Source organism: Natator depressus, chromosome 1, assembly GCF_965152275.1.
Source record: "Natator depressus isolate rNatDep1 chromosome 1, rNatDep2.hap1, whole genome shotgun sequence".
In the NCBI taxonomy this organism is placed as follows: domain Eukaryota; kingdom Metazoa; phylum Chordata; order Testudines; family Cheloniidae; genus Natator; species Natator depressus.
The window spans coordinates 62,810,329-62,826,524 of record NC_134234.1 but is presented as its reverse complement, the minus strand read 5'-3'; the positions used below and the strand labels follow the sequence as shown (position 1 = coordinate 62,826,524).

The following is a 16,196-nucleotide window of genomic DNA, read 5'->3' as shown; positions in this document are numbered from 1 at the left end:
GTCATCTGTTTAGATTCAAAATTGTTGAATGAAAAGCTCACTGTAAAATAATGCCAACATATGTTATGCTGTAATAAATTATTTTGTACACACTTGCCTTTGGTTTTAATTTTTTGCAGATTCTGTGGCCACACAATTTTAAAGTAGAAAATCCATTTAACACACATTTTTTCTCTTGAATGCTCCTAGCCTCAATTCCACAGTCACTGGCAGTTCCACATTGAATCCTGTGTAAGTTCTGAAAAAATAATTCCTGCACCCACAACCTCATAGATGGTTTTGTAACTGATTTCTCTGAGAGACCTCTACAAGTAGCTTTTGTCTCATCAGTCGTCTTGCCCCAAACTGACGTTCATAATGCCTTTAGGTGGGGAAAGTAGCCTACGTATAGATGACTCAAGCATAAACAGGGAAAAGCATCTGACTGCAGTTATGTGCCATTGAGCCAAAGCACCCTTTGAATCTGTTTGCTTCTGAAGCAGCCTAAGGTGTAAAAGTCAGTTAACTCACCCAGCATCCATTTTCAATATTTGGTCTGGAAACTGGTGTCCAAATGGATGAAGGTGTAATCCAACACCCAATAAAGGCAGAAGTACTATAGATACAGGTATGGCGTGATAGGAATGCCACTGGGATCTGCTTTTCATCTTGATCTTATAAATCTTGAATAAAGCCTAGCCTTACCCCCAAGACAGAATATTCATAGCACCATGTCAACAATCTGTTACCTAAGAAAGCAGTAGGAAAATATAGTGTAAAGAACAAACATCATTGGCAGGTAGATGAACTAGGTCTGTGGCTTTCAAGCTTCCAGAATGGTCGAAGCCCCTCTGAAAAGGGTTTATTAACTGTAACAATTGAATCCCTTCATTCCTTTCTGCTCTTTCTGGACCTTCTGTAGGGGCTGAGGCTGGCTAAGGTCCATGGCTGGGGTCACATGTTCAAATTCGTCTTGTATAATCGCTTCTGACCATCCTACAGACCACTGCAGAGGAGGTCTAGGGTGATGTACGAAGGAGAGTACATCTACAGAGATGTCAAGGGGTGGATCCTGTCTGAAAATGTGTTTGGAAATGCATGCTACTTTTGCAGTAATTCTAAAGACAAAATTGTCAGGCTTGGCAGGGATGGTAGCAGCCTCCACAGAGGGGACGTATGCCATCAAAAGCTGTTGCACATGAACTCAATGTTTATGTACAGAGAATTTTATATAAAATATGTGTGTGTATATATATGCTAATTGTATGTATTCTATTGCAAGTTTGCCTCAGGTTTCTACTAAATTCTAAAATGTTTATTATAGTTTTGTTCTCCTTTCCCCTTCATTTCTCTTTCTATTGTATACTTTTTTTCATTCTTGCTTCCCATGTCCCTCCTTTCGCCTATTTCTATTTCCTTCTCATCAGTCTCTTTGCTTTTCCATTCTCTTTGCTTTTCCATTCTCTTTTTCCCCACTTGTGTGACTTCACTCAAACTCCACTTATTACTCCACAGTCAATAATATCTAATCCTAATTCCCTTCTATCCATTTATCCCACACTACCTTTCTTCAGCAATCATGGCCTTCCAGGAACTTTGGGGTACTACAGCACCAGCACAAGGTCTATGAATACGGTTCCTACGTGCTGTGATGATACAAATAATTAACTGGATTTCTCCTTCCTATAGTAACACTATCCATAAAGATCTGCACTGTACTCTCTGAGCCAGCTTATTTGGCCTTCCCATCAAACTTGAACTGAACTCTGACCCTCACAGATGGCATCAAGTCCAGCAGCCTCAGATTACCCTGCCCCAAACCATTCTCTCGAGTCCAACAACTCTCCCCAAGATTTACCTCAAGCCTCCCCTTCCCTTCATTTTGCCTCCTCCAAGGCATATAGCTGATCTCAGATTCAGAAACACTCTTTTGAGACATGAGAGGTGGCTTCTCAGGTGAGGCAAGAACTGAGATCAGGGTAACTCCTAGTTTCCTACCTCTCCTCTACTGAGGAGCAGGAGGATGTGGAGTGTGGATTTAGCTCTTGTAGCACATAACTCTCAGCCATTGTTGTATGTCATATACTATGCGGCAAACTCAGTCTATATTCTCCTGCAAGGCTCTGGCAAGGTCTGTGACACTGGGGCAACAGACAAAAAATTCATTTAAGAACATAAGAATGGCCATATGGGGTCAGACCAAAGGTCCATGTAGCCCAGTGTCCTGTCTTCCGACAGTGGCCAAGGCTGGATGCCATAGAGGGAATGAACAGTACAGGCAATCAAGTGATCCATCCCCTGTCGCCCATTCCTAGTTTCTGGCAAACAGAGATTAGGGACACCATCCCTGCCCATCCTGGCTAATAGCCATTGACAGACCTATCCTCCATGAACTTACCTAGTTCTTTTTTGAACCCTGTTAGTCTTGGCCTTTACATCATCCATCTTCACAACTATCTTTTTAAAAGCTTAGTGATATAAATATGAAAAGGAATAAGAGTAGTAGCTTCATACCAGCTTGTGCTGATGAAGTACTGTTGAGGATTTTAATATTACTAAGGCCTTCCTTATGTTGGGAATTTGTCATGGTTACATCCATCTGTGGCTAATCACCTACATAGCTGCACTAGTACCAACATCTACTTGTGAACAGGTTAAACCAAGTTTCAAATAATATAGTTGCATGTCTATTGTAGGAATGCATTTGCACCAGAACTTATAATCAAGGCAATTCCCCAGTTCAGGGATTTGAACAGCTCTCCCAGATGAGAGGACCATACCCTAGCCACTGAGCTATGGGGTATTCTAAATTGAGTGTTGTTCTGCTGTGCACGTCATAGTGACAAGTCCTGGTCATTCATGATAATGAATAGTCATTGGACCAGGAAGAGAGCCCAAGCAAATGACTCTACAGCCTGATGGTTAGGGCAGTCACCTATGATGTGGGGACTAGTTCCTGCTCCAACTATTCTTCAGTTATTTATATAGAGTGGAGTCACTTCAATAGCAGAGCCCCACATCAGAATACCCCATGGTCCAGTGACTAGGGCATTCTCCTGCAGCACAAAAGACACACATTCAAATCTCTTCCATATCATGCACAGGGGGAGTAGCAGTGTGGCTGCAACGGCTTGGGCTAACAACCTGAATATGTACCAGGGAATTGTGGGGTGGAGTTGTACATGGGAGGCTAGCCTGAGCCTCTGCCACACTGCTATTTTTAGGTACAAGGTGAAGCAAAGCTAGCATCTGTGTCTGTCTGAGCTGGTAATTACACCTCTTAGCTGCTGCGTTGCTATACCCTTAATGCCTAGAAAAGGAGCCCACAGTTTACCTCCACCAGCTTCACATGCGTTCAAATAGCGTTTGCACTTGTCTACACTCAGATTTTAATGTGTGTTAAAACACCTTTCCCCATGTAGACAGCCTTTGAAGATACACCTTTACTGCACAATTAACCCAGGAGATTGGCACTCAGGTCAAGGCACCCAGGTTAACCTAGCCCAGGTGTCCACATTCTCACAGCAAAACCCTACCCATGTTCATGTGTCTTCACGGTTTCTTCACTTGCATGTATCCCAAGATTATTCTTCAAGCGATGGTCCCTATGTGTATTCCACATGTGGAATACGCATGCACACCATGAGCTTGAGTCCTGGATTTTTTTGTTAGCTGTGTCCATTGGCCTGCGCATGTGCCATAGCGCTCCTTGTGCTGTGAACTGAGGGCATAAAAGTTGGTGTGGGCTGATGCCTTTCCAGTTCCTTCTTACTGCCGCGTGCTCTGAGCTGGAAACTTTGGTATCCTTGGCTCCTTTTTTTCCTGTGTCATTGCTGTAAAATGTCGTATATAGTTTTTTAGTAGCTTTAGTAGTTTTTTATAGTCTACATAGTATAGTTAGTATTTTTCTCCATTATTTTCCCAACCAGGAACTTTTTCCTTGCAAGAAGTCCAAAATTATGCCCAGGGTTCAAACACTGTGTTTTCTGCCCTTGCTCCTTTTTAGTGTGTGACTGTAGCGAGGCGCAGCTGAGTCCCTGTTGCTTCTGCCCCTGCTGCCCTCACAAACCTGTCAGAGAAGCCTCAGGTTGATGCAAGCACCAGTGTATTTTATTGATATGTTTTCCACCACCACCTTACTATCTATATACAGGATTTTACAGCCAGGTTTCACAAGCCGCAGACAAGAGCCATCAGGCCCTCACAGCCTCTGGCCTTTCCCTTTTCTCCCCCTGGCTTCCTTCCTCCCAGCCTTTATAGACCCTGGCTAATTAGGCTGGCAGCTGTTTCTAGTCACCAGTCTTCATCTTTGCTGCCTACAAGCCTGGCTTCTCTCCAAGTATCTCCAGAGAAGGGCAACATAAACAGCAAGGTGACAATTCTGCCCAAAGTTTCAGACTCTCATCTGGAGGACAAAGCCAGAGAAGATTTGGGTGGGGCTTCCTTTCGTCACACCAAATCCTGAAGCTACCACCGTTACCAACACCACTATCTTGGCCTGGGATGCTCGCATGGGCAATCATATGGCACAGTATGGGAGTCCAGAATGCATATCAATTTACTAGAACTCTGGGTGATCCCTCGAGCTTACAATGCCTTCATCTCACTCATTTGATCCAAACACGTCCAAGTAACAGTGGACAAATTACAACAGTATTTTATATGAAAAAAGGGAGGAGATCTCTCCTTTTGTCCATAGGAGCAGTCACCATCTGGAATTGGTACACCAGCCATCACCTAACCCTATCAGCAGCATATTTGCTAGGCTGCAAAACTCCCTAGCAGACTGCCTGAGCAGACATTTTCCTGCAAATTATGAATGGGAAATTGAGTATTCACAATTGAGTATTCAACAATATATTTTCCTGCAAATATATATTTGCAGGAAAATAAAATATATATTTTCCTGCAAATATATATTTCCTGCAATACATTTTCCTGCAAATTATGAATGTTGAGATTCACAATTGAGTATTCACAATTGAGTATTCAACAATATATTTTCCCAGTGCCAATCAGGGACATTTTCACCTCTCAGTCAAATAGGTAACTTCCATGGTACTGCTCCAGATCAGCCCTGGGAAACAGGTTGATGGGAGATGCCCTACTGGTGCCATGGAAGGGTCGCCTGGGGAATGCTTTCTCTTCCTTTACATTGATACCACAACTTCTGCAGAAGAGCCACCAAGACAGAGCTTGAGTCATCTTGATTGCACCCAACTGGACAAGACAGTGTTGGTTTACAGATCTGCTGAAGCTCTTAGTTCAACCGTCCATGAACATCTCCACTTTGCCAGATCATCTAACACAAGACAGGGGCAAGTTCATGCACTCCAATCCAGGATCACTGCAACTCAGAGCCTGGTATTTGGATGGGCAGAAAAGACTCAACGAGAAGCTGGTACTCAGCAAAATGGAAGCATTTCTCCTCTTGGGCTCATCAGCGCAACTTGTGTCCAGAATGTACTGGGATCCCTGCTATCTTAGAGTATCTACTTACCTTTAAGTCTTCAGATATTGCAGTCAGGTCTCTGCAAATGCATTTAGCAGCAACCAGCACTTTTCATGTTATGGTGGATATCTATACAATCTTCACTCATCCTGTCACAACTAGATTTCTGAAAGGGATTCTCAGATCCTTTCCACCACTGGTGAAATTTGCACCAATGGGACCTCAACTTTTGTCCTATTTCCTCTGACTAAACCCTCCTTTGACCCTCTAGCTACATTCTCTGTGTTCCATTTGTCCACAAAGGTGGTCTTTCTAATAGCTATAACATCAGCCAGAAGAGTCAGCAAGCTGGGAGCACTCATGGCGTACCCACCATATACTAACTTCTATAGAGAAAACTCTCATCACAACCCCACACTAGATTTGTTCCTAAAATAATTTCCAAGTTTCATGTGAGTCAGACAATCCACTTACCAGTATTTTTTCCAAAACCTCATGCCTCAGATGAAGAGAGACGTCTGCATTCTCTAGACAGCTAAAGGGCTTTGGCCTTTTATCTGCAAAGAACAAAGGATATTAGGAAGACACCTAAACTATTTGTTACCATAGCGGAGCTATCAAGGGGTCAAGCTATATCTGTGCAGAGACTTTCAGAATGAATCTAGGGATGTAATATCCTTTGTTACCAACTAGCTTATATTCTCTCTCTGGAGAGGATGAGGGCTCTTACCACTAGAAGGTAAATTACTTCGGCTGCATGGCTGAGATGTACCGCTCCTAGAATCATAGAATATCAGGGTTGGAAGGGACCTCAGGAGGTCATCCAGTCCAACCCGCTGCTCAAAGCAGGACCAATCCCCAACTAAATCATCCCAGCCAGGGCTTTGTCAAGCCTGACCTTAAAAACTTCTAAGGAAGGAGATTCCACCACCTCCCTAGGTAACACGTTCCAGTGTTTCACCACCCTCCTAGTGAAAAAGTTTTTCCTAATATCCAACCTAAACCTCCCCCACTGCAACTTGAGACCATTACTCCTTGTTCTGTCATCTGCTACCACTGAGAACAGTCTAGAGCCATCCTCTTTGGAACCCCCTTTCAGGTAGTTGAAAGCAGCTATCAAATCCCCCCTCATTCTTCTCTTCTGCAGACTAAACAATCCCAGTTCCCTCAGCCTCTCCTCATAAGTCATGTGTTCCAGTCCCCTAATCATTTTTGTTGCCCTCCGCTGGACTCTCTCCAGTTTTTCCACATCCTTCTTGTAGTGTGGGGCCCAAAACTGGACACAGTACTCCAGATGAGGCCTCACCAATGTCAAATAGAGGAGAACAATCACATCCCTCGATCTGCTGGCAATGCCCCTACATATACATCCCAAAATGCCACTGGCCTTCTTGGCAACAACGGCACACTGTTGACCCATATCCAGCTCCTCGTCCACTCTAACCCCTAGGTCCTTTTCTGCAGAACTGCTGCCTAGCCATTCGGTCCCTAGTCTGTAGCGGTGCTTGGGATTCTTCCGTCCTAAGTGCAGGACTCTGCACTTGTCCTTGTTGAACATCATCAGATTTCTTTTGGCCCAATCCTCTAATTCGTCTAGGTCCCTCTGTATCCTATCCCTACCCTCCAGCGTATCTACCTCTCCTCCCAGTTTAGTGTCATCTGCAAACTTGCTGAGGGTGCAATCCACACCATCCTCCAGATCATTAATGAAGATATTGAACAAAACCAGCCCCAGGACTGACCCTTAGGGCACTCGGCTTGATACCGGCTGCCAACTAGACATGGAGCCATTGATCAGTACCCGTTGAGACCAATGATTTAGCCAGCTTTCTATCCACCTTATAGTCCATTCATCCAGCCCATACTACTTTAACTTGCTGACAAGAATACTGTGGGAGACCATGTCAAAAGCTTTGCTAAAGTCAAGAAATATCATGTCCACCATTTTCCCCATATCCAGAGAGACAGTTATCTCATCATAGAAGGCAATCAGGTTGGTCAGGCATGACTTGCCCTTGGTGAATCCATGTTGACTGTTCCTGGTCACCTTCCTCTCCTCCACGTGCTTCAAAATGGATTCCTTGAGGACCAGCTCCATGATTTTTCCAGGGACTGAGGTGAGACTGACTGGTCTGTGGTTCCCCAGATTCTCCTTCTCTTTTTTTAAAGATGGGCACTATATTTGCCTTTTTTCAATTGTCCGGGACCTCCCCTTATCACCACACGTTTTCAAAGATAATGGCCAATGGCTCTGCAATCATATCAGTCAGCTCCCTCAGCATCCTCGGATGCATTAGATCTGGTCCCATGGACTTGTGCATGTCCAGCTTTTCTAAATAATCCTTAACCCAGTTGTGGGCAACCCGCAGGCAGCATGCAGCCTGTCAGACTAATCTGCTGGCTGGCCGCGAGACGGTTTGTTTTCATTGACTGTCCCCAGGCACGGCCGCCTGCAGTTCTGAGTGGCCACGGTTTAAAATACAGCCAGCTTTCCAGGACTCCTTTCTACCTCATAGCCTCCCAGGGGATCCTGCCCATCAGTTCCCTGCATCACAAACAGCACTGTGAATACAAGTTATTTTTATAAAATAGAAGCTGGAAATAGAAAATGAGCATATGGGTAAAGTTTCTGCCATAGATCCTCCTTCAGGCTGGAAAACTAGAGTATTGTTTAGTTGGCTTTAGGTTTTTTCCCCACTATGACTTGTCACAAAAAATATTCTAGGGTTGAGAAAAACTGTCAAAAACAAAAACTCTTTTTGATTAAACTGAAATGCAATTGTCTAAGAACATCAGGGAAGAGGGCTGGACATTACTGACCCCAACTGTATGGCTATTTCTCATTTATACAACTCTTGGATTAGCCAAGGGGTCTGCTTTGCAAAATGACGGCATGGTTATTTCTTAATGCCAGACATGCAAATCCCTGTGCTCTGATTTACTGTGGGTTATTTAGTAGCTAATCAAAGACAATAATCTTTTTGTTCTGCTTGTCCAGTGCCTAGAACAATGGGGTCTTGGTTCCTGCCTAGTGCTATGGCAATACAAATAAATAAACAATGAGTAATAAAGACAGTACAGATATTTATTGATAACTGTAGAATGCAAATCCTTTGGCTACTGCTCTCATATGCACAACCATGTGCCCACACCAAACAGGCTGCCTCTGCTTCTCCCTCCCACTCTGTTATTGCACATGGACCTGCAGTAGCCCTGGTCCTGTTTCTCCTGATGAAATGTTCCTCCTCCTGCTCCTCCTCCATTATTTTGAAAACTCCTGCGTCAGTGACTGGTGCATGCTGATAAGTGCAGAATCCAGCCGTTCACTCCTTCCCACGCTCCCTGTAACCATTCTGGTTTTAGAAGGCTTTGAATGGACACAAGATTTTACACATCTGTACAAGGGTAAAAACAACACTTTCTTTGTTCCAGAAGTGAAAACATAAAACGAGGGACTGCTGTAGGGTTATTACAGTCTTGTAATACAGCAGTTAAAATTAGTTTTATATTGCACTAACACATCAATGTCTCTTGTCATAGTGTTTTTTGTTAGTCCGCATTTAGCTGAGTGGTTAGCAAATATTTGGGGTCTTGTGGACTTTTTCCAGTAGGAAAAAACACTGCCAGGTGCCTTCAGACATGGCTAAGGACTATTTACACCCCAAACATAGAATCATAGAATATCAGGGTTGGAAGGGACCTCAGGAGGTCATCTAGTCCAACCCCCTGCTCAAAGCAGGACCAATCCCCAATTAAATCATCCCAGCCAGGGCTTTGTCAAGCCTGACCTTAAAAACTTCTAAGGAAGGAGATTCTATCACCTCCCTAGGTAACGCATTCCAGTGTTTCACCAGTGTTTCACTAGTGAAAAAGTTTTTCCTAATATCCAACCCAAACCTCCCCCACTGCAACTTGAGACCATTACTCCTTGTCCTGTCCTCTTCTACCACTGAGAATAGTCTAGAACCATCCTCTTTGGAACCATCTCTCAGGTAGTTGAAAGCAGCTATCAAATCCCCCCTCATTCTTCTCTTCTGCAGACTAAACAAGCCCAGTTCCCTCAGCCTCTCCTCATAAGTCATGTGTTCCAGACCCCTAATCATTTTTGTTGCCCTTCGCTGGACTCTCTCCAATTTATCCACATCCTTCTTGTAGTGCGGGGCCCAAAACTGGACACAGTACTCCAGATGAGGCCTCACCAATGTCGAATAGAGGGGAACGATCACGTCCCTCGATCTGCTGGCTATGCCCCTACTTATACATCCCAAAATGCCATTGGCCTTCTTGGCAACAAGGGCACACTGCTGACTCATATCCAGCTTCTCATCCACTGTCACCCCTAGGTCCTTTTCCGCAGAACTGCTGCCTAGCCATTCGGTCCCTAGTCTGTAGTGGTGCATTGGGTTCTTCCGTCCTAAGTGCAGGACCCTGCACTTATCCTTGTTGAACCTCATCAGATTTCTTTTGGCCCAATCCTCCAATTTGTCTAGGTCTCTCTGTATCCTATCCCTGCCCTCCAGCGTATCTACCACTCCTCCTAATTTAGTATCATCCGCAAATTTGCTGAGAGTGCAATCCACACCATCCTCCAGATCATTTATGAAGATATTGAACAAAACCGGCCCCAGGACCGACCCTTGGGGCACTCCACTTGATACCAGCTGCCAACTAGACATGGAGCCATTGATCACTACCCGTTGAGACCAATGATTTAGCCAGCTTTCTATCCACCTTATAGTCTATTCATCCAGCCCATACTTCTTTAACTTGCTGACAAGAATACTGTGGGAGACCGTGTCAAAAGCTTTGCTAAAGTCAAGAAACAATACATCCACTGCTTTCCCTTCATCCACAGAACCAGTAATCTCATCATAGAAGGTGATTAGATTAGTCAGGCATGACCTTCCCTTGGTGAATCCATGCTGACTGTTCCTGATCACTTTCCTCTCGTGTAAGTTCTTCAGGATTGATTCCTTGAGGACCTGCTCCATGATTTTTTCGGGGACTGAGGTGAGGCTGATTGGCCTGTAGTTCCCAGGATCCTCCTCCTTCTCTTTTTTAAAGATTGGCACTACATTAGCCTTTTTCCAGTCATCCGGGACTTCCTCCGTTCGCCACGAGTTTTCAAAGATAATGGCCAATGGCTCTGCAATCACAGCCGCCAATTCCTTTAGCACTCTCGGATGCAACGTGTCCGGCCCCATGGACTTGTGCACGTCCAGCTTTTCTAAATAGTCCCTAACCACCTCTTTCTCCACAGAGGGCTGGCCACCTACTCCCCTTGCTGTGATGCCCAGAGCAGCAGTCTGGGAGCTGACCTTGTTCGTGAGGACAGAGGCAAAAAAAGCATTGAGTACATTAGCTTTTTCCACATCCTCTGTCACTAGGTTGCCTCCCTCATTCAGTAAGGGGCCCACACTTTCCTTGGCTTTCTTCTTGTTGCCAACATACCTGAAGAAACCCTTCTTGTTACTCTTAACATCTCTTGCTAGCTGCAGCTCCAGGTGTGATTTGGCCCTCCTGATTTCATTCCTACATGCCCGAGCAATATTTTTATACTCTTCCCTGGTCATTTATCCAATCTTCCACTTCTTGTAAGCTTCTTTTTTATGTTTAAGATCCGCAAGGATTTCACCGCTAAGCCAAGCTGGTCGCCTGCCATATTTATTATTCTTTCGACACTTTGGGATGGTTTGTCCCTGTAACCTCAATAGGGATTCCTTGAAATACAGCCAGCTCTCCTGGACTCCTTTCCCCTTCATGTTATTCCCCCAGGGGATCCTACCCAGACACAGTCTGTCCAAATGCATCACAATACCTCCAAAAGTTCTGGAATCTCTCTCAGGTGATGGAAGGACCCACTGAAGGTCTGCGTGGGAATCCCATTCCCACATTCCTCACCCTCCAAGATCTTCTCAATAGGCGCCACCCTTTTTGGATGCAGGGCTCACCTCCACAGGGTTACAGCTTAGGGCAAGTGGTCTACACAAGAGGCCATGCTCCACATCAACTTCCTACATCTTTGAGTAGTTTGATAAGCTTGCCAATACTTCCTTCACAACATACAGGGTCACTTCTTCAGGATAATGCTGGACAACAGGGCAACAAACTACCAGGCCTCTAGAGTACAGTTGCAGACTCTCCGAACAGGAACTTCCACCCGGACCATGAATGGGAGTTCAACGATTCGGTCTTCCACAGCATCTGCTAGAGTAGGGGATTACCAGATGCAGACTTCTCTGCTAATCCAATCAACACAAAATGTTGCCCCTTCTGCTCCAAGGAAGGATACAACCACAACTCACTGGGAAATGCCCTGATAATACAGTGGCCACATACCCTGCTATATGCTTACCCGCCTCTACCTCTAATTCTCAAGACCCTGCTAAAACTGTGACAGGGAAGAGCAAGAGTTATCTTCATAGTACTGTCCTGGCCAAGACAAGTGTGGTACTCAAACCTTCTTCACCTCTCTGTGGCAATGCCTTGCAGCCTTCCCCTGAGGAGGGATCTCCTGCCACAGAACTCGGGGATCCTGATCCATCCCAGCCTCCCTCCTTGAACCTGAAAGCTAGGTTCTTGATGGTTCTCAAGCATGGAGCTAACCTGTTTGGCTAGACTAGTGGGAAAACTAGATGACATCATAGGAGACTCAGCATTCACTACCTTCTACAGAGATAAGGTTTCACTATGTCTCCACCCTCACTTCCTCCCTAAGGTCTCAGGAAATCCAGGTACCAGTGTTCTATCCAAAGGGCTCTTGCCTTCTTCCTTGACAGGACTAAGATCTTCAGGGCCTCTGCAAGACTATTTGTGTCTTTTGCAAAGAGGATGAGAGGACAGCCCATTTCCACATGAAGACTGTCAGAGTGGGTGTCAGGTTGCATCTTAATGTGCTATGAGACTGCTGGAATATCTTGGATCTGCTTCCTCAGCACTCACCTACATGTTAAGTTATTGGCTGAGAGTATATTACAGGGGAGCCCCCATAAGGGCATATACTTGAAGACGAATGGGAGGTTACTTACCTGTACATTAACGTGAGTTCTTCAAGATCTTTTTTCCCTAGGGGTGCTCCATCTCCCGCCCTCCTTCCTTGCCACTGTGGAGTCTCTGGCTTTGTGGCTGAGAACGAACTGAGTGGCGTGGGTCCATGCCACCCCATGTGCCCTTGAATGGGAACACGAGGAGCTGCTCTGTGCCGCCATGGGCCCATGGACAGTGCTTCACAATCTCTGCTCAAAGTATCTATAGTGACAAAACACCTGGAAGAACTCAAGTTACTGTACAGGTAAGTAACCTCTCCATCTCTGATTTGCGAGACAAATAGTGAAACTAGACAACCGACTTCACAATCTGCAAGCACAAATACTTGTGTGAATCAATTTTAGGGTTCTTCTAAATGTAGGTACATAAAGCTGGGAGCCCACATGTGTGTCAAAAGCACAGTAGTACCTTGTGGGAGCCTTGCTATTTGGCAACAGAAGAGTGCCTGCTAATATTTTTAAATTCTTTCCCTGCTATATCCTTTACAGACACATGCCAAATCAGTAGAGCTGCTTCAACTAGCTGTATGGGTCAGCTTGCAAGGTTAAAAACGTAATAGAAAAACATAGGTTGGATTGTAAACACTGTATCATTGGCTCACAGGGAGCTGGAGACGCTATGGTGAATGTTCAGGAAGGAGTACGCTTTAAATACACATTGGATTGTTCCTTGGAAGAAGGGAGGGGATTCAGTAGTTGAAGTTTACATTACAAGTCATGTGTTGGATATTTCTACTGAAAACAAAAACTGATATACTTGTCAGTCTGCAAGGACAAGTACAGAGGCTATTAGCAGACAGCCAGATTTCCTTTAGAAGCCTTCGAACTTTTATAAAATCCTTGTTTAATATCTGCTAAATTTTAGGGTTAAACCAAGTTAACAGTATCCCCATAGATGAATGTTTGCTTTAATTCAGCTATACAGTATTTAAAACTCTGATACTTTCCATTATAAGTCTCTTATATCTTGGGTTTATAATGCCTCAGTAAAAAAAAATTGTGTCAAAAGAAATATATTTTTGATTGCAATATATATATTCACTTCACGCCGGGGGTGCTGCAGCCCCCTCCCTACCCCTAGTTCCAGCGCTTCTGTGGGGGTGTCGCCGGGGGGGGGTGGCTCAGTCTCTCTCTGGGGGAACATGGGGGTGTCGCTGCGGGAGGGGTGGGTCGGTCTCCCTCTTGTGCTCCAGCCCTGCTCTCCGAGGGTCTGGGGGATTTTAAGGGTGTCCGTGTTTCTCGTTAGGCTCCGCTGACAGTATATATATATATTCTACTCAATATATATATATTCTACTCAAATCTGGGGAAATATACTCTCTCTCTGTATATATTCTACTCAAATCTGGGGAAATTCTACAATGGAATTTTTCTTTTTTATTCTACCAGTTTTACCTGACTTTAAAGGCAAGAGAAGTATCTTTCTTAGGGTGTGTTTTCACTGCAGTTACCCCAAATGATCAACACCTGGGTCTGAGCACCCAGGTTAGTCTAGCTTGGTTGTGAGCAGCTACATACCTCAACACTAGTGCTGCACTTGCCTGTGTGAGGTGCTAGGACTTCTGAGGGCATATCCCACAATTGTTAAAACTGCAGTAAGCTGAGCCACTCTGATTCTTTCCCAGTGAACTTTGGAAGAACTTGTCTGTCCCTCTGTGCACAGAGGGGGAAATATGGAAAGGCTCTGGAGTGTTTTAGCCTGTGTCCTCACTGCAAAATGTGCTGGGTTACGAGCTGGAGATGGGGAGTACTCAGGCTTTAACCTATATCCTGGACAGGCTGGCTAGCTATGTTGAAACTGATCTGAAAGCACCACCGTATTTGGGGAGAGGGTTGTGTGTGTGAATGGGAGTTGAGTTAGGGACAATACATGAGTAAGAGTCAGAGTTAACTGCAGTGAAGACAAGCCCTTATTCAAATAGTTCTAAACTATTTCAAAACATTCCAGATGGCCATCTGATTTATTCAGCTCTTTGGATATTCAACGCTTTTCAGCCTTTTTCCCATGCAAATTCCTTTTGAAGGAATGAAGCATCACCAGCAGGTAAGTACCCTGAGTAGGTGCAGTAGTTGGATGTTTATTATACAAGAAGCAGAAGTGAAACCGCTAACATTGTGCTGGAAATGGCCCAACTTGATTATCATACACATTGTAAGGAGAGTGATCACTTTAGATAAGCTATTGCCAGCAGGAGAGTGGGGTGGGGGGAGGTATTTTTTCATGCTTTGTGTGTATAAAAGATCTTCTACACTTTCCACAGTATGCATCGGCTGAAGTGAGCTGTAGCTCACGAAAGCTTATGCTCAAATAAATTGGTTAGTCTCTAAGGTGCCACAAGTCCTCCTTTTCTTTTTGTGAATACAGATTAACACGGCTGTTACTCTGAAACCGCTAACATTGTTACAGCATTTAAATAGCAATAGTGATAATGAGGGCCATAACATTAACACCCATGTGATAAATGAGGGACTTTCCCACTTTCAGTGTGGCTACAGCCTCAAAAGCATTGCATTTAGGTGCTTTCTGAAAGTTATCTTCATAGCTAAATAGGCTACCCCTGTCGTAAGATTTTGATAAAATGCCTTCATTTTCTCTAGACAACAGTTCCCACCTTGGCTATGCTATTAGAGCTGTACGGGTCGAGAATTACAGGACCCAATTTACCTAGTGTAGATTCAGCCTTCTAGTTTTTTTCTCTCCTTGGTGCTTTCAAGCCTTTTTTGGCACTGTCTTGCTAGACCGTGTCCTGCTGGAGTGACTGTGCCTTTACCTGGTGCTGCTACTGCAGGTGCCTCATTACTAGACTGTGAGCCTCCCTAGAGCTCTGCTGACACATATGCCCCCACCACAGGAAGTCAAAAGGCTGAAGAATATTCCATCATTGCTCTGATTTTATGGAACATGAAATGCCTTAAAGACTAACAGATTTATTTGGGTATAAGCTTTCCTGGGTAAAAAAACCCCACTTCTTCAGATCAAATAAATCTGTTAATCTTTTAGGTGCTCCTGGACTCCTTGTTCTTTTTGTGTATACAGACTAACACTGCTACCCTCTGATACCTGAAATTTCTTGGCTCTCCTCTCGCCACTACCACCCAGAAGATAATGTCCCAGGGTGAAGGAGTGCATGCTGCAATACCTCTTCTAGTATGAAGTGTGCTGCTGAGTCACTTCATATTCATCCACACCAGGGTTCTTCAGCTCATTCCCCCCCTCCCATGCAGTAAATCAACATTTAACAGGTTTTGCCTTGATTTTACAAGAGCTAGATAATTTTTTCTATTTATCTGTTGCTAACGAAAAGGCCCTGACTCAGTTGTAGCTAAATTCTCACTGTTCCTGCTGCAGCCTCATGTTGCTTTCGGGTAGTAAAAGGAAACAAGACAGGTCTTCTACTTTGTAGCACAGGGTTGTAGCCCAGGCACTTGATTTGCTGTTAGGAAGCTGTGGTCACAAACCACACTAGTTCAGACTCGCGCTCAGGCACGGGCTGTGAATGGCTTTTCAGTGCCTGTCTGCCCCGGACGTCAGTGCGTTGCCCCACTCCAGCGGGAGCTGCGTTTTTCTAACAGCACGTTGTTCCCAGCCAGCAAACGCCTCCCACCCGGCACTGCAGCGTACTTCGCTGGTGGGACCTCGATGGTATTTTGCTGGGGGAGGCCGGTACAGACCGTCTCTCTCGCGCAGTCTCTGCGGGGGACGCAGGAGGGAACCCCTG

The 16,196-nt window shown here is 44.8% G+C and overlaps 1 long non-coding RNA gene across 1 annotated transcript; it reads right to left on the bottom strand.

Moving 5' to 3' along the window:
* Positions 1-3,548: 3,548 nt before the first annotated feature.
* On the bottom strand, positions 3,549-16,089 carry LOC141982157 (uncharacterized). The gene is made up of 3 exons (XR_012637977.1): positions 15,618-16,089; positions 5,906-5,988; positions 3,549-3,812 (listed from the first exon to the last, which is right to left on the bottom strand). It is a non-coding gene; the product is annotated as an uncharacterized LOC141982157 (long non-coding RNA).
* Between the last annotated feature and the right edge of the window lie 107 nt (positions 16,090-16,196).